The sequence below is a fragment of the Helianthus annuus genome, chromosome 14, assembly GCF_002127325.2.
Source record: "Helianthus annuus cultivar XRQ/B chromosome 14, HanXRQr2.0-SUNRISE, whole genome shotgun sequence".
Lineage (NCBI taxonomy): Eukaryota > Viridiplantae > Streptophyta > Magnoliopsida > Asterales > Asteraceae > Helianthus > Helianthus annuus.
Genome location: NC_035446.2, coordinates 131626667 through 131653444, shown reverse-complemented (window position 1 = coordinate 131653444; position 26778 = coordinate 131626667). Strand labels below are relative to the sequence as shown.

General features: G+C 39.8%; 1 long non-coding RNA gene across 1 annotated transcript; it reads left to right on the top strand.

Annotated features, from left to right (window-relative positions):
- The first annotated feature begins 685 nt into the window (after positions 1-685).
- On the top strand, positions 686-18885 carry LOC118486659. The gene is made up of 6 exons (XR_004879369.1): positions 686-977; positions 2852-2925; positions 12286-12340; positions 17672-17810; positions 18137-18578; positions 18654-18885. It is a non-coding gene; the product is annotated as an uncharacterized LOC118486659 (long non-coding RNA).
- The last annotated feature ends 7893 nt before the right edge of the window (positions 18886-26778 follow it).

Below are 26778 nucleotides of genomic sequence, written 5' to 3'. Positions count from 1 at the left end.
TGGCGACAAATTAGGTCATGATGCATTTGATGGTTCCAGATATTCAGCGAAGAAAGTATTGAAAATGATAAGATAAAAGTTCTTTTAACTTAAAAAATAAAAGTTAAAGAAGATAAGTCAGCGCGCAGTTGCTTGTTCAAAGAGTAAATTATCGATGACAACTAATTCTCTGAAGTGGCGAATCTTGACCCGAATGACCGAGGGGGGAGGGGTGGTGGTCGAAAACGTATATACCTAAAATTTCTATAGAACCAGGGGCTTGAAAACGTATATACCAAAAATTTCTATACGAAAACTACATATATAACACTACTGAGCGAAAAGTTCGGAAAGTCGGACGCCCCTGACCCCTTTTATACTTCGCCACTGATTTTGTGGTGTCACAATTTGAAATCAAGCTTATAACAATACGAGTTAAATTGGTTTAACTCGTAATTTCCAATTCAAGGTGCAGCACTCAGTGTTCAACACCTCACTTTATTTTTTTAATTTTTTTTATTATTTTTGTATGTTTAATTTATAGATATATGATAGTTAGAGACCTCAATGAACAGTGATTAAAACAATGATTTTATATTAATATTTGGTTATGTTCAAAAGAATGATTTTATATTAAAATGATTAAAACAATTGTGATGATTCATCATCACAATTGTTTTAATCATGCCACGTTACCCTCTCTAATTTTCCCCCTCTCCTCATCTTATGAACTATGAACAATCTGGTGAATTCATCGCTCAATTTCAATCAACTTTCACTCAACTTACCAGACATCACCACCAGCTCCTCTTTTAATCGCCATCGTCATTGTCACCATGCTTCGACGTCGTTATCCCACAGTCACCAGTAGCCGCTTTTAGCCTCATTAGAACCGTCTCCTCCCCATACCATCTCTACCGTAGGCAACAGATTTTGGTGATAGCAGTCATCACTCAGGTGGACCTTCGGCCGCATTGACTCCTTAGCTGATTTCACCGGTAAGATTTCTTCATTGATGTTTGGAAATTTAATAGTTTTTCATGTCTGTGGTGTGTCATTTGGTAGTTCCGGTTGATTTTTGGGTTTATAAAAAGTTGCACACCAAGTGTTTGATGATTTGCCAACGCAATTTTTTGGCCTTTTTGGTGTACTCATTGTCAGCATATTGTTTGTACGTTGTTCTTTAATGTCAAAATAAGGTTATGTTGGTCACCAAATTGACAAATTGTTTTGCCAAAGTAAGTATGAAGAGATAAGGTCTTTTACATGATGCTTAGCTTAAAGTAGTTATATACCATAGAACTGTTGTCTTTGCTTTTATTTAAAAGCAGATATTGCTTGTAGAAGTTTGGGTAGTGATTTAAGGAGATAGTTTTAAGGCCCTTTGGAAGTGTTTTTTTAATTCAAAACACATATTATGGTTTTACTCTAATTTTAGTTTAGATTTATGCTAAACATGTCGACCAGATGCCTATTTAAAAAATCTAGACTGGATGATAGTCACAATGGGTTTGTATGTATTAAGACATTTTTCACTCAATTATCTCATGAGCAGATTTGCAACCTGCGCATCCGAAAGTGACAATGGGTTTGTATGTATTAAGACATTTTTCACTCAATTATCTCATGACCAGATTTGCGAGTTTCTAATACATAAAGCGAATTGTCTTGGCATATTCAAAGCTGAACATCCGAAATCAGCTTTGATTTTCAAGGTCGAGTTAAACTCATTATATTCAAAATGAATGAGCGTTTGGCATTTGGTACCGGTAAAAAATTTCTCGTGGCCAAAAGTTTTGGGTACCGATTCGGTTCCCGCTTTTTCACGTTTTCAGTACCGGTTTTTTCGGTTCGGTCATAAAAAACTTAAAAGAGCTTACTTTTTTAATTAAATTTTGCTTTACTTTTTTTTTCCTACATTTGGTCGTTCTTTGGTTGCCATTTAGCACAGTGTTTGCTTATCACATTTAGTTCGGTACTCGCTTTTTTACGTTTTCGGTAACGGTTTTTCCGGTTCTGTCCGGGTACCAGTGCCGATATTTGGAAGATTTCGGAACGGGTATTTTATATATCGTTTCTTTAACTCAATCTATTTTTTCTTTATATATTCAAGGTCGAGTTAAACTTAATATATTCAAAATGAATAAGCGTTTGGCATTTGGTGTTTTCGGTAACGGTTTTTCCGGTTCTGTCCGGGTACCAGTGCCGATATTTGGCAGATTTCGGAACGGGTATTTTATATATCGTTTCTTTAACTCAATCTATTTTTTCTTTATATATTCAAGGTCGAGTTAAACTTAATATATTCAAAATGAATAAGCGTTTGGCATTTGGTACCGGTAAAAAATGTCTCATGCCGGAAAGTTTCTGGTACCGATTCGGAACCCGCTTTTACACATTTTCAGTACCGGTTTTCCCGGTTCGGTCATAAAAAACCTAAAAGAGCTTGCTTTTTTTTTATTAAATTTTACTTTACTTTTTTCCCTAGATTTTCATCTATATACTTATGGGCGCATACGTTTGTATAAGAAATAGTAGATAATAATTTATAGTAAAGTTTGACTCACCTCACGAGCAACAAGATCATCTGGGGAGGTGCTAAGTGTTGCTTCATATTGTTGCAGCTGTGTCTATAACAAATGAAAAGCATGTTCAGAGCATAGGATATCTTATAATATAATATGAAGCAATGTTGATTGTTCGCTAGGCAATAACCTTATTTTAATAAACTGGTGGTTCCTTTTTTAACTGGCATATTTTTCTTAGATTTGGTCGTTATTTGGTTGCCATTTAGCGCAGTGTTTGCTTATCACATTTAGTTCAGTACCCACTTTTTTACGTTTTCGGTAACGGTTTTTCCGGTTTTGTCCAGGTACCAGTGCCGTTATTTGGTTTTTTCGGTTCTGTCCGGGTACCAGTGCCGATATTTGGCAGATTTCGATACGGGTATTTTATATATAGTTTCTTTAATTCAATTTATTTTTTCTTCATGTCTATCGCTATATAAGCTGCTATATAAGCTGCTATATAAGCTGAGAATTTGAAATCAGCTTTGATTTTCAAGGTCGAGTTAAACTTATTATATTCAAAATGAATAAGCGTTTGGCATTTGGTACCACTAAAAAACTTCTCGTGCCGAAAAGTTTTCGGTACCGATTCGGTATCCACTCTTACACATTTTTGGTAACGGGTTTCCCGGTTCGTTCATAAAAAACTTAAAATGTCACAGCCCCCGATCCCTAGTTCCCGGGAACGGGCGGCCGTGAGCCAGTTTCGGTGGTATCACGTTTATTTATCCAATTTGGCAGCGGAAATTTTCATCAGGACCGTAGTTAGAAAATATTTAATCAGAGTAAACCACCATGTTTTATAACATTAAACATATGGGTAAAACCCAAGTTTTCCATACACACATTTCATAGGAATGAATCCTATTTATTTAATAAAAACATCCATTTTATTCTTAGGTAACTTTATTGCCACTTTTCCAAGCCTTCAGTGCTGTCCAACTGGCTTCTATTTGCTTTCACATTTTGTTACCTGAAACGCGTTTTAAAAACATTTTGTCAGTGGGAAATACTGGTGAGTGAATCACATTTTAATTAATTTAAAGAAAATAATTTCACAGTGAACAGTATTGAGGGCGATCCCGCAATTACATTTGTTTCCAAGTTATATCAATTATCACCCGTTGGTACTGTCGGACCCGACTTGTGGAAATGTTACTCCTTGACCAGGTGGTAACAAATTTTTAATACAAAACGCCAACATACCCACGATAATTGTATTCTTTCAAATACTCAATAACTGTTATTCACATGGAAAAGTATGTAAGGTCTGTAAAAACAATTAACAAAAGATTTACAAAAGTGGATCGACTCACACTGCTGTTTTAGGTTTTTCGTAAGGATTTCCTGGGAATCATCTATAAATTACACAAATGCACGTGTGTTAGTATAATAACCCATTTTAACATTAGTAATACCCTCCCCGAGACGGCATTCCAACGACTACGTCGGGCAGAACCACGACAGCCGTTACGGAACGCTAGATCAATCGGGCAGAGTATCTAATACGTCTCCAGGGGTTATAATACTTACATCGTAGCAGAACCTCGCTATTTAGGGGGGTATAACACCCGGGTATAATAACACTACTACAGAAATTGAGATTGAAAGAAAGGAAATGAACGAACAGACTGAAGGCCCGTTGCCCTCTTTATATAGGGCTGTAATCGCGTCTCCACGCGGCCCGCGTGAAGAACAGGCCAAGCTTACGCGGCCCGCGTCAACGCTGGGTCAACGCGTAGCTTGGCTGGGTCAGCGTATAGACCCGCCGTGTGTTGGGCCACGTGGCCGCACCGGGCTTTGCCAGATTTTAGGACGCTCGCGGCCCGCATGAACTTAAACGGAACCATACGCGGCCCGCATGAACTAAAGAATTCAGCGGAGTCCGGTTACACCCTCACACGGCCCGCGTAAGTAATTGGGGTGGGTCTATGCGGCCCGCCTCAACTTAATATTTATGGTTTTTAATTTATTTTATATATTATAATCTATTTTGGCTCGGTTTTCACATACGGGGTGCATATAAAAACATATTGAGACATTTTAAGATATATTAGGGTGTCAAAATTATTATGAGGGTGTCGGTTTTACCGAGGGTTGTTATATCCTCCCCACTTTGTTTTAGAGCTCGTCCTCGAGATCTACTTGAACAAGTGTGGATATTTCCTTTGCATTTCTGATTCAAGTTCCCATGTGTATTCAGGTCCTCTTTTGGAGTCCCACTTTACTTTGACCAGAACTAATCTCTTATGCTTGAGATTCTTAATTTTCCTATCTTCAATCTGTAGAGGCCTCTCTACAAATTTGAGTTGTTCATTTACTTCTATATCCTTGAGAGGTATTACGAGTGATTCGTCAGCTAGACACTTTTTGAGATTAGATACATGAAATACGTCATGTATTCCTGTCATTTCCTCTGGCAGTTGTAGCTGATAGGCTACAGGTCCTATTCTTTTAAGAACCTTGAAAGGTCCAATATACCTGGGACTTAACTTTCCTCTTTTGATAAATCTTACTACTCCTTTCCAGGGAGAGACTTTTAACAATATTTTATCTCCTACTTGAAATTCTAGTGGTTTGCGTCTATTATCAACGTAGCTCTTTTGTCGATCACGCGCTGCTTTCAGTCGTTCCTTGACTTGAATGATTTTGTCAGTTGTTTCTTGTACTATCTCGGGTCCAGATAGTTGTTTTTCCCCAATTTCTACCCAACAGACCGGGGTTCTGCACTTTCGTCCATAAAGTGCTTCGAATGGTGCAGCATTGATACTTGTGTGATAACTGTTATTATAAGAAAATTCTATTAAAGGTAAGTGTTCGTCCCAATTACCTCCGAAATCAATTACACAAGCTCTAAGCATGTCTTCCATTGTCTGGATTGTCCTTTCGCTTTGCCCGTCTGTTTGAGGATGATAAGCTGTGCTTAAGTTCAACTTGGTTCCCATTGCTTTTTGGAAACTTGACCAAAAATGAGAAGTGAAACGGCTATCCCTATCAGAAACAATTGATAAAGGAATTCCATGTAATGAAACAGTTTCATTTACATATAATTTGGCTAATTGTTCCATACTAAAGGTTTCCTTCATTGGTAAGAAATGAGCTGACTTGGTTAGCCTATCTACAATCACCCAGATTGTATCATTACCTTTTCTTGTTTTGGGTAATTTGGTAACAAAATCCATTGTTATCAATTCCCATTTCTAAACTGGCATTTCTAATTGTTGTAACAAACCTGAGGGTTTCTGATGTTCAGCTTTAACTTGTGAGCAAGTTAGACATTTAGAAACATAAGCTGCTACATCCTTTTTCATTCCTATCCACCAGAAATTTTTCCTTAAATCCTGGTACATTTTATCACTTCCTGGATGCATCGTATATTTAGACTTATGAGCTTCTTCTAATATACGGTGATGTAAATTTCCTAATTTAGGTATCCACATTCTCTTTTTATGGAATTTCCAAATTCCATCTGTTCCTTGTTCTAATTCCTTAATCATTCCTTTTAATTTTTCAGTATCCTCTTTGATTACTGATTCTTGTGCTTTTCTAATCTGATCATTTAAATCTAGTTGTAGATTTAATTTAAGAGAACGTACCCTTTTTGGTTTTTCGTGATACTTTCGACTTAAAGCATCAGCCACCACATTGGCTTTTCCTGCATGATACTGGATATCACAATCATAATCACTAAGTAACTCCATCCAGCGTCTTTGTCTCATGTTCAACTCTTTTTGCCCAAAAACATACCTTAAGCTCTTATGATCTGTGAATATGGTAAACTTACTACCATAAAGATAATGTCTCCAAATCTTAAGGGCAAAAATTATAGCTCCTAATTCCAAATCATGGGTTGAATAATTTTCTTCATGACTCTTAAGCTGTCTAGATGCATAAGCTATAACCTTTTGACGTTGCATTAATACACATCCATAACTTAACTTTGAAGCGTCACAAAAGACTACAAAGTCTTCAATTCCTTCCGGTAACGCTAGTATGGGTGTATGGGTTAATCTTTGCTTAAGAATTCTAAAGGCTTCTTCTTGTTTTGGTCCCCATTCAAACTTAACAGATTTACAGGTTAACTTAGTTAAAGGAATGGCTATTCTAGAAAAATCTCGGATAAATCTTCTATAATAACCGGCCAATCCTAAGAAACTACTAACCTCGGTTGGCGACTCAGGGGTTTTCCATTTGGTAATTGCCTCGATCTTTGTTGGATCTACATGAATTCCTTCATGATTAACTAAATGTCCGAGAAATTGTACCTGTTCTAACCAAAACTCGCACTTTGAAAATTTAGCATAAAGCTTTTTCTTTCTCAATAAACTTAAAAGTAAGTGCAAGTGCTTTGCATGCTCCTCTTTACTTTAAGAGTAAATTAGAATATCATCTATGAAGACAATTATGAATTTATCCAAATATGGTTTACATATTCGGTTCATCATGTCCATGAATGCGGCTGGGGCATTGGTTAAACCAAATGGCATGACAGTAAATTCATAATGACCATACCTCGTTCTAAATGCGATTTTAGGAATATCCTCTTCCTGTACCTTTAATTGATGATATCCTGATCTTAAATCGATTTTAGAGAAAAATCGAGCTCCTTGAAGTTGATCAAACAAATCATCGATCCTCGGTAATGGATACCGATTCTTAATCGTGACTTTGTTTAATTCACGGTAGTCAATGCACATACGCATTGATCCGTCCTTCTTTTTAACAAATAAAATCGGCGCTCCCCATGGCGATGAACTTGGCTGTATGAATCCTTTCTCCAACGATTCGTCTAGTTGTTTCTTCAGTTCTTGCATTTCCGCGGGTGCCAAACGGTAAGGTGCTTTGGCAATCGGTGCTGTCCCTGGTAACAGGTGAATTCTGAATTCAACTTCCCTGTCTGGCGGTAGTCCTGGCAATTCTTCTGGAAAGACATCTGAAAATTGGGACACTACTGGAATGTCTTTTAATTCTTTTCTTTTAGTGTTAGTGATTATAGAAATCAAATAAACTATAGATCCTTTCCTTATATAACTTGCAGTTTTCATCACAGAGATGAATTTAGTGGATCTAGATGGTTTATCTCCTTTAATTATGATCTTTTCACCTCTTGGTGATTTTACCTGAATTGACTTTTGATCACATAGGATATTGGCTTTATTGGCTATTAACCAATCCATTCCTAACACGATATCAAATCCTACCAGATTCATTGGGTAAAGGTTTGCAATAAATTTTTGATTAAAAATTTCTATTCTTGCTCCTTGCAAGATTTCAGAAATCTTAACAGTTTCTCCATTTGCTGTCTCTACTAGACATTCTTGTGGTAGTTTAGTTAATGATTGATTTAGGAGTTTGCAAAATGAAGTATTAATAAAACTTTGGTTTGCACCAGAGTCAAATAATACTTTAGCAAAAATATCATTAACTAAAAACGTACCAGCAATAACGTCTGGAATCATCCTAGCTTCGTCTGCAGTTAGAACGAATGCTTTAGCGTTTTTAGGATTCTTGTTGTTTGCAGCTGGAGCCAATTTTGGACAGTTTGTCTTAATATGACCTTTTTCTCCACAGTTGTAGCACATTCCATTACTGGTTTTTCTCCTGCAATTTTCTTCCTTGTGTCCCGGCGCCTTACAGTAATTGCAGTAAGTAGAGCATCTTCCAGAATGCTTCTTCTTGCAGTTTCTGCAGTATGGTGCAGAGGTAGAACCTATATTTCTACTGTTGGAATTCCCAGAACGGAATTCTTGAGTAAGCCTTTGGGTTAGGTTTCTTCTCTGGTCTTCTTCTCTAGTTCGCACTAGTTCATCAGTCAAGGTATTGGCTAGTTCTACAGTTTCTTCTATGGTTTGGGGTCTAGCTGCCTTGACTACATGTCTAATCTCTCCAATTAATCCCCAGATATAACGGGAGATTAACACTGGTTCAGGTGATGCAAGGGTTGGTACTATCCTAGCATATTCAAAGAATGTGGTAGTGTAACCCTTACTGTCTACCCCGGTCATTCTAAGATTCAAGAACTTATTGGCTATCTGTTCCTTTTCATTGGGAGGGCAGAATTTCCTTTCTACCATTATTTTGAACTCCTCCCATTCCATGCTATAAATTTTATCACTTCCTCTTGACTGGAGGATAGTGTTCCACCATTCTAAGGCTGCATTTTTAAACAGATTTGAAGCAAACATTATCTTCTCTTCTTCAGCACATTTGCTTATTTTTAGAACAGCCTCAGTTTTATCTATCCAGCGTAGGGCTGCAATGGGTCCTTCATTGCCCGAGAATTCTATTGGTTTACAGGACCAGAATTCCTTGTAAGAACAACCATATGGCATGGTTCTTCTTCTTTTGGGAATGGGCGCTTGAAGTACAAGTCCATTGTTCACGCTGTGTTCCGGTTCACTTGGTCGTTTACTGCTATGCTTACTTTTATTATTCGCTTCTTGAACCGTTTGAATAATAAATGGCATTGCATCTATAATTCCTTGTGCCACTATATGTTGAACGACACTATTATCCATTTGGTTTCCATTGTTATTGTTGTCCGGATTCTCATTAACCACGTTAATGTTACTCTGGTTATCGTTATTCAGATTATCCTGATTTTCCTCGTCGGCCATCTGAATTTTAAACATTTACCAAATATTAATATCACAACTAATATTTGAATATAGCCAATCACATGACATGCACTTTTAGCCAAAAGCGTCAAGCATTGCGACTTTTACTCTATTTATATAGTATGCATCATTACACACCAGTACTGAAATTTAAATTACAATACCGACTGAAATGTAGAGCTACAATACTAATAGTAGGCATCCGTAGTGTTTTTTTTTTCTAACACATACACACATATATTATTATATTTATTATTATTACTACTACCGTTCCTGTCATCACATTCACTGATATGGATTCATCCAAAAATCCATATTACGTTCGTCGTATTTCCAGACGAGGCGTTCTCCCACCTGTCGCATTCTCTCACTGCTTTCTAAAATTTCCTCACCTAAAGTCCTAAGTTCTTGGACATTTTCTGCACTCATTGGGGGTGCAGGTTCTAGGACTGGGTTTGGAATATAGGGTGCGGGTTCCTGATATGGAGGCATAGGGGCCTGGTACGGGTATGGATTCTCTAAAATTTCCCTAACATATGCATCACTAATGTTGTAGGGATCTTGAGGATCTAACCCTGGATAGGCTCCTAAGTTGGGTATTGGCACATTTTCCTGTATTGGGTTTTGTTGCACGTAGTCCCTAACATCGTCCCACCAGGGGTCGTAGTTGTTTGGGTCTAGGGGATTTGGTGCAGGTACCCTAGGTATCTCCTCCGGGTTGTAATCAGGCATTTCTATTTGATTTTCTACTTCCATGAGTTGGTCAGGATTTGGTGGTTGGGGTGCTAGCATTTGTTCCAAGTTTGGGTCAGCAGCAGTGGTTGCTAAAATATGGATATTAGCGATACCCCTATTGAGCATATCCTGATTATAAGCATCAGTCTCTCTTTTTGCTGCAGCTAACACTCGCTGTTCCTGCAACTTTTTCATTCGTTTCCTACGCTCGTGCGCTCCCCTACTGAACCATCCCCTCTTTTTCTGAGGAAATGGCTCTTCAGATTGAGCCTTAAACACAAAGATTCCTTCTTCTGTGTCAGCAGAATACCCCGAGAGGGCAGGCTGAGAAGAGGAGGTGCCTTCGCTTCTAGGCGAACCAGACAATTGACGATAGGCGTCAGAGGGTCCTTGGTCGCTCATACTGTAAACTAACAAATAGTCAGATAACACATAGCAAGAAAATACAATTATGCACGTATTTCCGTAATTTATTTCCTAACACTTTAAAATTTTGATGTCAGCAGAACACTTCTGTGGCTGAATCAGTGGCATACCTCTGATACCACCTTCTGTCACAGCCCCCGATCCCTAGTTCCCGGGAACGGGCGGCCGCGGGCCAGTTTCGGTGGTATCACGTTTATTTATCCAATTTGGCAGCCGAAATTTTCATCAGGACCGTAGTTAAGAAATATTTAATCAGAGTAAACCACCATGTTTTATAACGTTAAACATATGGGTAAAACCCAAGTTTTCAATACACACATTTCATAGGAATGAATCCTATTTATTTAATAAACACATCCATTTTATTCTTAGGTAACTTTATTGCCACTTTTCCAAGCCTTCAGTGCTGTCCAGCTGGCTTCTATGTGGCTTTCACATTTTGTTACCTGAAACGCGTTTTAAAAACATTTTGTCAGTGGGAAATACTGGTGAGTGAATCCCATTTTAATTAATTTAAAGAAAATAATTTCACAGTGAACAGTATTGAGGGCGATCCCGCAATTACATTTGTTTCCAAGTTATATCAATTATCACCCGTTGGTACTGTCGGACCCGACTTGTGGAAATGTTACTCCTTGACCAGGTGGTAACAAATTTTGTATACAAAACGCCAACATACCCACGATAATTGTATTCTTTCAAATACTCAATAACTGTTATTCACATGGAAAAGTATGTAAGGTTTGTAAAAACAATTAACAAAAGATTTACAAAAGTGGATCGACTCACACTGCTGTTTTAGGTTTTTCGTAAGGATTTCCTGGGAATAATCTATAAATTACACGAATGCACGTGTGTTAGTATAATAACCCATTTTAACATTAGTAATACCCTCCCCGAGACGGCATTCCAACGACTACGTCGGGCAGAACCACGACAGCCGTTACGGAACCCTAGATCAATCGGGCAGAGTATCTAATACGTCTCCAGGGGTTATAATACTTACATCGTAGCAGAACCTCGCTATTTAGAGGGGTGTAACACCCGGGTATAATAACACTACTACAGAAATTGAGATTGAAAGAAAGGAAATGAACGAACAGACTGAAGGCCCGTTGTATGCCTCGTATGTGGGATGTTATTCACAAACGCAATCGCAACTTGTTAGGATCTGAGTTTAGGGCTGTAATCGCGTCTCCACGCGGCCCGCGTGAAGAGTAGGCCAAGCTTACGCGGCCCGCGTCAACGTTGGGTCAACGCGTAGCTTGGCTGGGTCAGCGTATAGACCTGCCGTGTGTTGGGCCACGTGGCCGCACCGGGCTATGCCAGATTTTAGGACGCTCGCGGCCCGCATGAACTTAAACGGAACCATACGCGGCCCGCATGAACTAAAGAATTCAGCGGAGTCCGGTTACACCCTCACACGGCCCGCGTAAGTAATTGGGGTGGGTCTATGCGGCCCGCCTCAACTTAATATTTATGGTTTTTAATTTATTTTATATATTATAATCTATTTTGGCTCGGTTTTCACATACGGGGTGCATATAAAAACATATTGAGACATTTTAAGATATATTAGGGTGTCAAAATTATTATGAGGGTGTCGGTTTTACCGAGGGTTGTTATATAAAAGAGCTTAGTTTTTTTATTAAATTTTACTTTACTTTTTTCCTAAATTTGGTCGTTGTTTGGTTGCCATTTAGCACAGTGTTTGCTTATCACATTTAGTTCGGTACCCACTTTTTTACATTTTCGGTAACAGTTTTTTTAGTTCGGTCCGGGTACCAGTGCCGATATTTGACAGATTTCAGTACGGGTATTTTATGTATAGTTTCTTTAATTCATTTTATTTTTTCTTCATATACTTTTTGGTTCCTTTTTTTACTGGCATAGCGAAATAAATGCTATAATATTTAAGAATATCGTTATATAAGTTGTGAATTTGTCATTCTCTTGTGCAGGGGCGATACACAAATTCTTGATACACCAGAGGTTCTTTTAAGTTGTTTGATGCAGGTATGTTAAGTAAGATACATCATTTGCTGTTAGCTTTTAGGAACAAAATATACATATATTTTTGAATCTTTATTAGGGGTGTTTTTATGCTTTGAGGTATTGTATACCCTGTTTTGACATCTACATATCGTCCCAGCATCCACGTTCCAAACGACCCCGCATTGTGTCGTCTTCAACGGATGTTGCGTCTTCTTCTGATTCGTCTTTTGATGCTTCATCAACCTCGCGTCGGCAAACATCTCATCGAAGCGCGATGCTGCGTTCTAGGGCTGCAATGGCAGCTGTTGATTCCGTTGGTTTCGCAGCTCCTGCTTTACAGTCCCTAGATTACAATGACATGGGGTTGTGTACAGAAGAGTGTGAGTATTGTGGAGCTCTTTTTGGTTCCAGGAACGACTAACATCGTTTCCAATAAGGGTTCGTCCACGTTATAATCATTGTTGTCGAGGTGGCAGAATAAAATTGCAATACCCATCTGAACCGCCAGATTTATTGAAATCTTTGTTTTCGGATACTCAGTTTATGTTAAACATTCGTGCATACAACGCTATGTTTTGCATGACATCGTTTGGTGATGTTGTCGATGATGCAATAAACCAGGGTGGTGGCCCCTACGTAATCAAGGCTGCCGGCCAGGTTTCACACTGGTTGGGTTCGCTGTGCCCTTCTTCTGGTGATGGTCCCCGCTTTTTGCAAATGTATGTTTAAGATAGTGAACATGAGATTGCAAATAGGCTGCGTTTCTTTCCAACTATCGGCTCGGATCATACTGCAGCAGAAACTGTTGCCGCACTCGCTCAGATGTTAGATCATGTAAACCCGTATGTACGGTTATTTAGATCTGCTAGGGAATTGTGTTCACAAGCCGACATTCCAGATTTTGAAATCAGGCTTCACAATCGTGTTCGTGACAATCATTATTCTACCCCTGCTTCGCATACTCTTGGTGCCATAGTCTGTGACAACAGCCAATTGTCCGCAGATTTTGATGTCGTCATCAGAAGTAAAGATAACACTCCTCATAGGGTAAGCAAGCTTCACTCAGCTTATATGCCTCTACAATACCCACTCCTTTTTCCGCGTGCTGAACAAGGTTGGTCGCCAGATCTTAAGCTGACTGGAACTAAACCGACAACGGCCGATGAAGAAGCACCTAATGACCGGAATTTAACACCTATAATGTTCTACGGTTATCAAATGCATGATCGTGAGAATGTGTACACTCATATACTGAGGGCATCCAAATTGTTACAACAGTATTTGGTAGACGCCTACATTTGTGTAGAACATTGTCGTTTGGATTACTATAGGGTGAACCAGGACGAATTCCGATGTGAGTTTTTTCAAGGTGTTCAGGATGCAGTTTCGAGAGGGGATACTGACGCGATTACCATAGGAAAGCGTGTCATATTACCTTCTTCGTTTACGGGTGGACCAAGATATATGTATAATCATTATCAAGATGCGCTTGCGATATGCCGTGTGCATGGTAATCCTCAGTATTTCATCACATTTACATGCAATGTTCGTTGGCCGGAAATAACAAGGGAAATTAGTCGGGTGGGTGCTGCTAATGCGCAAGATAGGCCTGATATCATCGCTAGAGTCTTCCAGATGAAGGTTCGTGCATTTATCAAGCACTTGCGATATAGGAAACCATTTGGAGATGTCACTGCAGGTAACTATAAATATAACCTTTGTTTATAGTTTAGACCTGTTATGTGGCTTACATTCTGTGGTATTCCCTGTTTACGCAGATTTATACACAATTGAATTTCAAAAAAGAGGCCTGCCACATTGTCACACGCTTTTATGGGTGTCTAATGCGTATGGTATACGCAATGCTGAACAGGTGGATCACTATATATCCGCTGAACTTCCTGATCCTGTTCTCCACAGGATTGTGACAGATTGTATGTTGCACGGTCCTTGCGGTTTAGCACGCATGGGTTCTCCCCGCATGAAAGATGGAGTATGCAAAAAGAATTTTCCTAAGCCATATGAAGATGTCAAACGGTTTGATCATGCGGGTTATGTTCACTATAAGAGATTGTCAGCGTGTGAACCGTTTGTAAAAAATGGCGTTCCTTTAGACAATGGGTATGTTGTTCCATACAACGCAAATTTGTTAATGCACTTTGAAGCACATATAAACGTAGAATACTGCGGTTGGACTATGCTGATCAAATACTTATTCAAATACATCTCCAAAGGTGCTGATCGTATTCAGTTTGCGTTAACACGTGATAGACAAGGTGGAGAGCCAGCCGACATCCCGGAGCTCATAGACGAGATAAAAAATTATACAGATGGCCGATTCATATGTCCACATGAGGCAATGTGGAGGATATTCAGTTTTCCGATACATCATAGGAATCCCCCAGTTCAAGTTTTAGCTGTTCACTTGGATGGAAAGCAGAACCTTACTTTTAGACAGTCACAAAGGCTTTCGGATATTACTAGCAATTCAAATATTGGTAAAACAACCTTAACATAATGGTTTGTGAATAATACCAATGAGATGTCCAACGGGGGTAACTCCGCCTTGTCAGGTGTTAACCTTCGGTACATTGATTACCTAACGAAGTACCGTTGGGATATGTCATCAAAAAAATGGATACGAAGAAGAAGTAAAAGGGAGCCAACAATCGGTAGGCTTACATACGTGCATCCAACATGTGGAGAACTATTTTATTTACGGCTTCTACTCAATTTTCAAAGAGGATGTTGTTCTTTCGCAGATGTACGTACAGTCTCAGGAACTGTAATGCCAACATTTAGAGAAGCGTGTGAAAGGCTTGGTTTGATCGGAGACGACAAAGAATGGGCTACCACTATTGAAGAGGCTGCCGAGTGGGCTACAACTGCTGAACTAAGAACTCTCTTTGTTTGCATGCTCCTTCACTGTGATGTTTCAAGTCCTCGAAGGTTGTGGGAGGCAAATTGGAGATGCATGTCTGACGACATAAACCGTAGTATAGGCCTTGCAGTTACCACTCATTCAGCAGTTATAGACGATCAAGATCTATAACAGTATGTCCTACGGGAATTGGAAACTCTTCTTGATACGAACTCAACTTCACGTTTGTTGGTTGAGTACGGTCTACCAATGCCAGATGCTTCTGTAGTTTCGGCGCTTGGGAACAGCCTTCTTTTAGAAGAGAAAAGCTATGACAAAGACGCCTTACGCGTTGAACACATGAGTCTCCACAAGGGCCTTCGACCAGGGCAACTAGCTGTATACAATGTAGTTATGTCTTCAATTGAAAATGGAACTCAAAGTTTATTGTTTGTTTACGGCCATGGTGGAACAGGAAAGACATACTTATGGAAAACGATCATCGTACGTCTTAGATCAAGAGGTGAAGTTGTACTTGCTGTCGCAGCATCAGGTATCGCATCACTGTTGCTTCCATCTGGTAGGACTGCACACTCCAGATTTAAAATTCCATTGGAACTAACTGAAGAGTCCATTTGTTACATAAAGAAGAAGTCAAACCTATGTAATTTGCTTTTACAAACCACTCTAATAATATGGGACGAGGCTCCAATGAGTGATCGCAGATGTTTTGAGTCCCTGGATAAGACACTTAAGGATTTAACATCAAACACTTCACAATATTTTGGTGGAAAATCAGTTTTGCTAGGAGGCGACTTCAGGCAAACATTACCAGTAAAACCTAAAGGCACAAAGGCTGAGGTTATTGCAGCTTGTCTACCCAATTCATACTTATGGGAACATTTTACTGTGTATAGGCTCACTGAAAACATGCGCATAAATTCTCTTTCAACAACCTCAGCCACAGGAGTACAGTTGCAAAATTTTTCAGAATGGCTCTTAAGAATAGGGGACGGGAAGGAAGGTCTCGTTGTGGATTTTGCTGAACCTGACATCAGAAAGATTGAAATATCACCCGAGTTCACACTAAAGGACCTGAATGATGGCCTTCAAAATCTTATTTCTTTCATCTATGATGCTCAACTACTAGCAAACCCATCACCAGTGTTGTAAAAGTCGCTAGGCGGTCCCTAGTCGGCCGACTGGGGAGTTGGGAGTAATCGGAGTACTCGGAGAGTACTCGGGGAGTACGCGGACATGGTAAATATAAAGAAAATTAATTGTTATATATTATTTATGTGTTAAAATAAGCATAATTCATGTCAACCGGGTATAATTTAAAATGAAACATGTTTAAAGTTCAAATATTCTGAATACAAGTCCGACTAGTCTGAGTACAAGGCCGAGTAGTCCGAGTACAAGGCCGAGTAGGCCGATTTTGACCGATTAAAAGTCAACAAACCACGTTAACCGCCTAGACCGACTAGGCCGACTAGGCTCCGACTAGGCCGACTAGGCTCCGACTAGGCCGACTAGGCGCCGACTAGGACCGAGTACTCCCGAGGCCGACTAGTTGAGACCGCCTAGGAGGAAGTCGCCAAGGTGGAGGTCCGAGGACCGAGTACTCGCCGAGTACTCGGCCGAGGAATCCGACTTTTACAACACTGCCCATCACCAGCTGCAATATCAGAACGTGTTATTATATGCCCAAAGAATGACACAGTTGACGAGATTAATGACTTGGTTCATGCAATGTCTCCTGGGGAATGCACCTCATATTTCAGCACTGATTCAATGGTTCCACATTCAAAGGATGGAAGCGAGATAGATGCTATGTACCCACCTGAATACTTAAATGTGCTTAATTTCAATGGTATTCCCAGTCATTGTTTACGCCTTAAAAGAAATAGCCCTATCATGTTAATGCGTAACATGGATCCAAAAAACGGCTTATGTAATGGTACTCGACTTTTGGTAACACAACTGCTTCCACGAGTGATTGAGGCCCGCATTATAACTGGAACGTCAGTTGGTAAGAAAGTATACATACCGAGAATCAATTTTGTGCACGACACTAAAGATATACCGTTTGTGTTTACACGTCGTCAATTCCCGGTTAAAATCTGCTATGCAATGACTATAAACAAGAGTCAAGGCCAGTCACTCAAAAAAGTTGGGCTCTACTTACCTGAGCCTGTTTTTAGTCACGGCCAACTATACGTCGCCTTATCATGAGCTACCTCACCAAATTCATTGAAAATACTCACATCAAATAAGGCAGGCGAACAAAACAACACAACGTTAAATATTGTTTACATAGACTTGCTAAATGACATTAATTCACAACAGGTTATATTCTGAGTTTCTGACTGTTAGTAATAAAAAATTGTTGTTCACATCAAACATACATACACCATTTTACAACTATGATAGCTACTGTCGCTTTGAAAATTAATATAACTTATTAAATACGTATTTTTCCCTTTAAACAGGTTTCTGAAAATGGACAGCAACGGAATATCGGGATTGCGACCCAATGGCCCAACACCAGCGCTAGAAGTGGGTGTCATTCGGAAGTGGGTGCCTAAGTATCGTGAAAACGAATTGCATTTTGTCTTCGTTGATGAAGAGGTATACATGTTTTCCGAATTTCTGGAAAAACACCTAATGATCTGATATATAAACATATCTGATATATAATTTTCTCTTTGTTGCAGAAAACAAATAAGGAAAGTGTAGGATATAGACTTATTGAAATAATAATCTGATATATAAACAATGTCTACTAATTCATAGATTTAAATCACTGTTAGGTCATCTCTTAATAGAACATTAATCAGTATATTATTTCTCTGATTTATGATGATATTTGCCTATTATTTAATTATGTGTATATACCTCACCAGAATTATATATGTAGATTCTAAAAAAATATGTTTCCTTACAAAAATTGGCAGGGAATGGGGATCCAGGCTTATGTGAAAGGAAAAAACTGCAAAAATCTTGACTCAAAACTATGCCTACAAACATGCTATCAAATAAAAGGTTATGGATGCACGGAACCAGACAACTTTACGAACACATTGACCCACCCAGCTATAATGAACCTTGGGAACGCCACTGTCATCACCTCAATTCCGGACAATGAAAACATACCGAAACAATACTTCGACCTAGCCACACGCAGAAGAGAAGAATTCCAAGCAAAAACAGAAGGGGTTGTAGGTACGCGTTAAACATTTTGTTAACAACATATTAGTAAACGAGTACCAACATTTATGTCACCATTTATATAAACAACCTGATAATAGATTACATCGGACTACTGGTACGACGAATTGAGGACAAAAGAACTAACGACAATAGACCCTTTGTTGTTTTATCATTCAAAGACTGCAGGTAAGCTACAAACAACCTATCTAATAATTTTTAAATTTTATCACCAAAACACTTATAGCTGAATGCGTTTAACAGCAATCAAGACATTACAATTGCGCTCTGGGAAGAAATAGCCATAGTCAAAAGTCGATTCAACAGGGCTGAAATAGACGCTGCATCAGCACTTATAATACTAGCAATGACAGCATTAAAAGCAAAGATATATTATGGCCGTGGAATCACAGGAACACTACAGCTATCTTCAACAAGTGCTACACATGTCTACCTAAATCCACAAACAGTAGAGACTGAAACTTTAAAAGAAATGTAAGAATAGTTGTAACAATTCAGGAATTAAATTAGTTATTATTAACAACACATAACACCCTATCTCCATGCTAAACAGGTACGAAAAATCGAATATGCACAACTGCGAAATCACTACGACAACAGACCTAGAGGTTCCAATTTTACACCTACTCCAAGGCAATTCTGGAATAATTGTAAGCACTTCGCAAATACCAGATCTATATACAAGTTTAGATATAAACACCGTACTTAAAAAATGCAGGGCAAGCGTTTCACAATAAAGGGGAAAATAACAGAAATCATGTCGGATAAGAATTGGCACTACAATGCATGTCCTAAATGTCGTCAAACAATGATACAAACAGGTTCTGAATGGCTCTGTGTAGATGATGAGACCTATGACAAGGCAGTTTACATGTGGGTATCTATTAAACTCGGTTCTATAAGGAAATCACAAGATACTAACACAAAACGAAATGCAGGTACCGAATACCGGTCAAAATCTCAGACAACACAGGAACAATCAACGGCACCGTCTTTGATCAAGCAGCCAATCAACTTCTTCAACAAACATGTGCAGAGACACTAACCAAAGAGAACCAAACCCAGCTGCTCCAATCGATGAAAAATAGGGAAGCACAGTTCCAGGTTCAAGCAGAACAAGATCTCAAAAACCGTTCAATACGCTGCACTGTCAACAGCGCAAACTACGTTCAAACACAAACAACAAACTACACCTCTACCAACACACCACCTATAACAACCCCAAAACCAGTAACACCGCCACCAACAAGACAAAACACAACCTCAGCAAAACGTTCGCTGAACATGCTCGAAGGTACACAAAATTCTGCATATTTACCATTAGCCATTTTCATAGCTCACATATAATGCAATGCCGGTAGACATGGTAAACTATAGTCATTGTCGTATTGAATTAAAAAAAAGACATAATAAACCCATATATCTAAATCAAATGTGTTTAATTCAATTTTTAATTAGTTAATAATCGTAACTAAGCTGTTGTACCTTTTTCTCAAGCTATATGTGTGTGCTCCCCCGTAGTGAAAAATGCAATAATTATTCCTTTTTGACCAACTATGCCATGGACACAACTTTGGAATCTAGAAGTAACTGAGATTTGAAAATTATACTTTTTTTCTTCTTATTTGACTTTATATGGACACACCTTTGGAATCTTTATAAGGACATGCTTATACTATCATTAGACATCACGCCTAAACCGTTATTGGCTACAGGTCCTTAAGCTATGACGTCGAAAAAAGTACGAGATGATGACTGACGGGTGGTCCATTGGACAACCCTTTGCAATGCTAAAAGACAAGTTTATCCCTCATTTATGTGTGTAATTATCTTGAATTAGATAACTACTGTTGTCTATGTCTCAGGTACGGTTTGGCGGCTCAAATGGAGGAAAAGTGTAGCTTTGGAAGCTTTCAAGTCGAACGGGTTGAGAATGCGGAGCAAAGGATGAACAAAGCACAAAATTCAGGCTGCCACCGTAAATTAAGGTCCCACCGTAATTTACGGTGGACCAGAAATTCATTTTGTTTCCACCGTAAAACAGTTTCAAAGTGCCGTAATACGTTTTATGTCCACCGTAATTTACGGTGGAGTCTGCGATCAAGTTTGTAACTGCCATCATTAAGACGGTTTTGGGGTGTCTTTTGGGCTATTCTCATCATTGGACGTTTTTGGAACTTGCTAGGGGCGATTTTGGTGATCTTGCTTGGTTGTAAACATTTCCAAAACAATTTGTTTGTGTTTTCGATCCGTATGAACATTGAACTTGTTGCTATGATGATTCACCAAGCTATGTGTGGCTAAACTTATGGTGATCATCCTGAATTGAAGGTTTGTCTAAGACTTTTGTGTTTGGATTCGTATTTCTAGAATAATAGACTTGCCATGTTTGTTTGTTTATTATGGTGTGTGGATGTTTGTTTGTAAATTGTTGATTGATGTTATAATCATATTCTAAACCGTACGTTCTTGGTGTCGTTGACAATCGAGATATCACGGGAGGGATTAGGGTTGGATATTAGTCAATTGGTTATCGGGTAACAACCTCGCATTGTCATAATCCGAGTACTTAGTTCCCTTTTATCACAACAAACAATTATACACGAATCATGTCTATGTGATTCTTTCTAGTGAATTTAAACACAATTGTCAAAAGCAAACTGGAAATTTAGGATGGTCGCTTGTTCCTAATCTGTTTACAAACTACGGTCTTTGATTTGCAATTTAGTTAGTTAATTTTAGTTATTAAAACCAAAACAATCAACTCTTGAATTTTATTTTCTGCAATTTTAGTTTAATATTAGTTTTAGTGCAAAGCTACATAATCGACATACCTTCCACATACTCCCTGAGTTCGATACCCTCTTACCACTATCTATAGTTGTTATTTGGATTAAATTTGCGTGTACCACGACTAGCACGTCAAATTTTGGCGCCGTTGCCGGGGAGTAGTGCACAACGTGTGTTATTTTTCTTGTTTTGAGTTTGTTATTTTTCTGGTTTACGCGGGGTGTGTTAGTGTGCAGGTATTGACAGGTGCATGCGTACTAGAAGCTCTCACAAGCTATCACCTTTGGCATTTGATCCGGAAATGAGTTACCAAGAGGAGTACGATTACGGTGATTATTATGATGAATATTCCCAACTTTCATATGAAGGCCCTCAGATGTACGATCAAGATTATTATCATGCTCAGTATACATTTGACCAGTATGGTTATGAATGTGTAACCCAACAACCTACTTTGCATTATCAGTCACATAAATCTGAAAGTCTTGACGAGATGATGAGAAAGAGACACATGGTTCATGTTGAAAAAGAATTAACAAAACCTCATTTGTCAATGGAAGAACGAGTAGAACTTTTGGAATGGAAATATGATTTGTTACCAAAAGAGGTGAAAGAGATGAGGCCAGGGACGTCGATATTGGAAAAACGTCAAGCAAAACAACACTGGATATATGTGCAGATTGAACAAATGACACCTATGGGTGATGTAGAAGAAAAGGTTGTGAGTCCTCCCGAACTTGAAACTGAATTATTCGGGCCAAATTTTCGCTACTTCATATATATCCCATTTCCTACCCATACACCTAGCCACGTTACAACCTTGAAAGTCCCTTTGATTTGCATTCATGTTTGGCACTTATAGGAGAAGAATCGATTTAGGTACAAGCCTATGATTGTGCAACCACCCGTTTGCCTATTGTGTGTCTAGCTTATCTTTGCTAGTATTCAATTGTAGCCGAGAGGAGAGATTTAGAAAGGGGTGCATTGTTTTGGGTGTTAAAAAAGGGGTTAGTAAAAAGATTGCTTGTTTTGCTTGGTTTACATTGATCACTAGTTTAGAAACTGATTTGATGAGTTGCTTTGGGACAAGCAACGATTAAGTGTGGGGATGTGACGGGTGGTCCATTGGACAACCCTTTGCAATGCTAAAAGACAAGTTTATCCCTCATTTATGTGTGTAATTATCTTGAATTAGATAACTACTGTTGTCTATGTCTCAGGTACGGTTTGGCGGCTCAAATGGAGGAAAAGTGCAGCTTTGGAAGCTTTTAAGTCGAATGGGTTGAGAATGCGGAGCAAAGGATGAACAAAGCACAAAATTCAGGCTGCCACCGTAAATTACGGTCCCACCGTAATTTACGGTGGACCAGAAATTCATTTTGTTTCCACCGTAAAACAGTTTCAAAGTGCCGTAATATGTTTTATGTCCACCGTAATTTACGGTGGAGCCGTAAATTACGGTGGAGTCTGCGATCAAGTTTGTAACTGCCATCATTAAGACGGTTTTGGGGTGTCTTTTGGGCTATTCTCATCATTGGACGTTTTTTGGAACTTGCTAGGGGCGATTTTGGTGATCTTGCTTGGTTGTAAACATTTCCAAAACAATTTGTTTGTGTTTTCGATCCGTATGAACATTGAACTTGTTGCTATGATGATTCACCAAGCTATGTGTGGCTAAACTTATGGTGATCATCCTGAATTGAAGGTTTGTCTAAGACTTTTGTGTTTGGATTCGTATTTCTAGAATAATAGACTTGCAATGTTTGTTTGTTTATTATGGTGTGTGGATGTTTGTTTGTAAATTGTTGATTGATGTTATAATCATATTCTAAACCGTACGTTCTTGGTGTCATTGACAATCGAGATATCACGGGAGGGATTAGGGTTGGATATTAGTCAATTGGTTATCGGGTAACAACCTCGCATTGTCATAATCCGAGTACTCCCTTTTATCACAACAAACAATTATACACGAATCATGTCTATGTGATTCTTTCTAGTGAATTTAAACACAATTGTCCAAAGCAAACTGGAAATTTAGGATGGTCGCTTGTTCCTAATCTGTTTACAAACTACGGTCTTTGATTTGCAATTTAATTAGTTAATTTTAGTTATTAAAACCAAAACAATCAACTCTTGAATTTTATTTTCTGCAATTTTATTTTAATATTAGTTTTAGTGCAAAGCTACATAATCGACATACCTTCCACATACTCCCTGAGTTCAATACCCTCTTACCACTATCTATAGTTGTTATTTGGATTAAATTTGCGTGTACCACGACTAGCACGTCAATGACACGACTGACTGAGGCACCAAGTCACCAATGAAGGCATGGGGGGTCAAACAAAACACATGAAACCGTTTTGAATTTTGTATAAAAAGCCATAGCATGTAAACAAGTCTAATATGTAGGCCGTTTACCGTTTAATGTAGTATGTAAACAAATCTAATATGTAGTAAATGCCTGGACTTCCGTTTTATGTAAAAAACTTAATATGCTAACAAATCTAATACATAAACGTGCACCATAAGAAACGCCCTTTTGAAAACAACTGAAAAAAAGAACGCCTGTTGAAACAATGGTTAACACAAGGATAACCACGTGGGTCGTTTCACTTATGGGGTTCAACCTCTTCTCTTGCTCGTATCAAAGGCCTGAGATCTGCAAAACAGTAAACACCGTTAGTCTCGTTAAGAGGGGGAAGGGGGTTTTCCCTCTTAACCAGGCTCCGGCGTGAGAATAAGTACTGCTCTGAGATGAATAAAACAGTGTGTGTATAGAGTGAGTAAAGAGAGCCAAGATCCTGAACCTGAATGATGAAGGGTCCTATTTATAGCCGGAGGGTGAAGAAGGAGGAAGCAGCTGTGCCAGCTGTGGGTGCGCGCCAGCTGTCCGACCAAGGGGAATATCCTCTTGGTCTGCTCTGTCGCGAAGGGTGTAGTGGTACACGTGGCGTCCTTGTATTCGCTTGTGCTGGATACCTCGTACTGGTCGTGTCAGGCCTGCTCCCTGGATTGCCGCAGGCCTATGTGGCCTTCTGTCAATGGTGACACGTGTTGTCCTTTATGTTGGGCAAAGCATCTTTGGTGCCAGCTGTGAACCGCCTAGGTGTCTTCTGGAAGCTTCTAGAAGGTTCTGGTGACATGGATGCCTTGTGTGCACAAAAAGTGGTGTGGTCCCTGCCATGTAGGCAGGGAATTGGGACCATACCTCTTCAAGTCCCCCCAGTCCAGTGTGCCTTCTAGTTGAGTTGATCGTCTAGGAGGGATTCTGGACTTATGAGAGTTGTGATTTCTATGCATCGCGTTGAAGTTGGTGAATATAAAGTGAGCCAAGTGGACGCGTGCCGTATGGTTATTGGCCTTCTGAAAAAATGAGCCAAATGGACGCATGCCGCATGGGTTTTGACTCTCTGAAAAAATGAGCCAAATGGACGCATGCCGCATGGGTTTTGACTCTTTTGAAAGAGTGAGCCAAATGGACGCATGCCGCATGGGTTTTGACTCTTTTGAAAGAGTGAGCCAAATGGACGCATGCCGCATGGTTTTTGACTCTTTTGAAAGAGTGAGCCAAATGGACGCATGCCGCATGGGTTTTGACTCTTTTGAAAGAGTGAGCCAAATGGACGCATGCCGCATGGTTTTTGGCTCTTTGAAAATAATGAGCCAAATGGACGCATGCCGCATGGGTTTTGACTCTCCTGAAAAAGTGAGCCAAATGGACGCATGCCGCATGGGTTTTGGCTCTTTGAAGATAATGAGCCAAATGGACGCATGCCGCATGGGTTTTGACTCTCTTGAAAAAGTGAGCCAAATGGACGCATGCCGCATGGGTTTTGGCTCTCTTGTGCTTCCTTCTGTTGGAAGTTTGGTGGTTATGGGGAAGTGTTTGGTGTGACCGTCTGACGTCCCTGTCTTTTCGGAGGCGAACAGTTGCTTTTGCAGTGACTTTCTGTCACATCAGCAGACCCTGTCGCCCATGCTTCCCGAAAAACGAGCCGACGTCTTCTCTCTCCTGTGACGTGTCAGTCATCCATTGGGCGCTTTTTCTGTTCCCTGACGTTCCACTACCCATCGCATTAAATGCGATGGGTATAAATATGGGGCGGTTATCTCTTTCTTCCCTCACTTTCGAATTCTAAGTGCGATTTCTTTCTATCTTTTTCCTGTTTGTTCTATCTTTCACATTCTCAAATCATCTTCTTCTTGACCCTTATAATGGCTGATAAGAATCCAACTCAGAAGAAAAGGAAGCATAGAGGTAGGGCTCCTCCTGGTCCAGACCAGGCTGTGATTAACTGGAAGGAGGAGGAATTCCAGATGCTTGTGAGGGGGCATAACTTTCGTCCTGAGTGGGGGGCTCGGTACCCTCCTTCTGGATCTACTGCATTGGATGCCCCTCCTGGTTTTATCACGTTGTACGCTGCTTTTTTCCGGGAAGGTAATTTTAGGTTGCCGATTACGAAGTTCACTGCTGATGTTTTGAGGGGTTATGGGCTCCATATTTCTCAGATAAATGCGATTGGGCTCCCTCGGATTACCCATTTCGAATTTGTCTGTAGGTCGTATCGTGTTGAGCCTACGTTTGAGATGTTCAACGCTATCTACAACGTTTCGTATTCCAGCGGGTTCTACTCTTTTCAGGCTAGGATGGGAGTTGCTCAGGTGTGTTCGGTGCCGATAAAGGGCATTCATGATTGGAAACAAAAGTTTTTTTACATTCGCCGTGGCGTGATTCCGACGGATATGTCATATAGGCAGGTGGGTCAAGGGGTCCCTAAAGTGGATGTGTTGCCAGATTATGCTGCTCAAGAATGGTATGGGAAGATAACTGCTAAGCCGACTGCGATTTCTCAACTGGATGAGATGGCTTTGGTTGGTGCAGGGATGAGTTTACTATGGGTGCCCAAACATCCGCTGGGTCAGCCTGCGTATAGCCATAAAGGCAAATGTATTGTTCTTTCGTGTCTTACCCTTTGGTTATTTCCCTCTATGTTTACTATGTGTCCTTATTTTGTTGTCATTTTGCAGTTGGTTACAGTTTGTTAAATGCCTTGGACCCTAAATCAGCGGGTGCCATGGTTGAGGCTATCCAGGCTGATGGGAATCCAACGTGGTTGGAACAGATACGGGACCGTTTCCTGCATCCCACCGACGCTAGTTTGAGCAGATACGCGAATGAAGTTCTTGGTGAGGATGATTGGGATGACTTTGTCGACTCCGGTCGAGAGGAAGTCGTTATCCTTTCTAGTGGGAGTTCTGACCGGGATGTTGAAGATCTAATATCTCATTCCGCGCGTGCAGGTACCGCGCCTGGTGGTGTTGCTGAGCCGGTACATGAATTTGTTGAGGATGATGATGATGCGGAAGCCTCTGTTGATCCGTCTTCCCAGTTGGAGACGAGAAAGAAGGCACGGGCTGATAGGTCTGGAAAGAGGGAAGAGAAGAAAGAAAGCGGAGCTGCTGGATCTTCTCGTAAGCAACCTTCTACTCTTCCATATCTAGATTATGTGGTAGTGTCTGATACATTGTCTGGCCTAGGACCTGGGGAGGTGCGTCAGGGGTCAGATCCTGA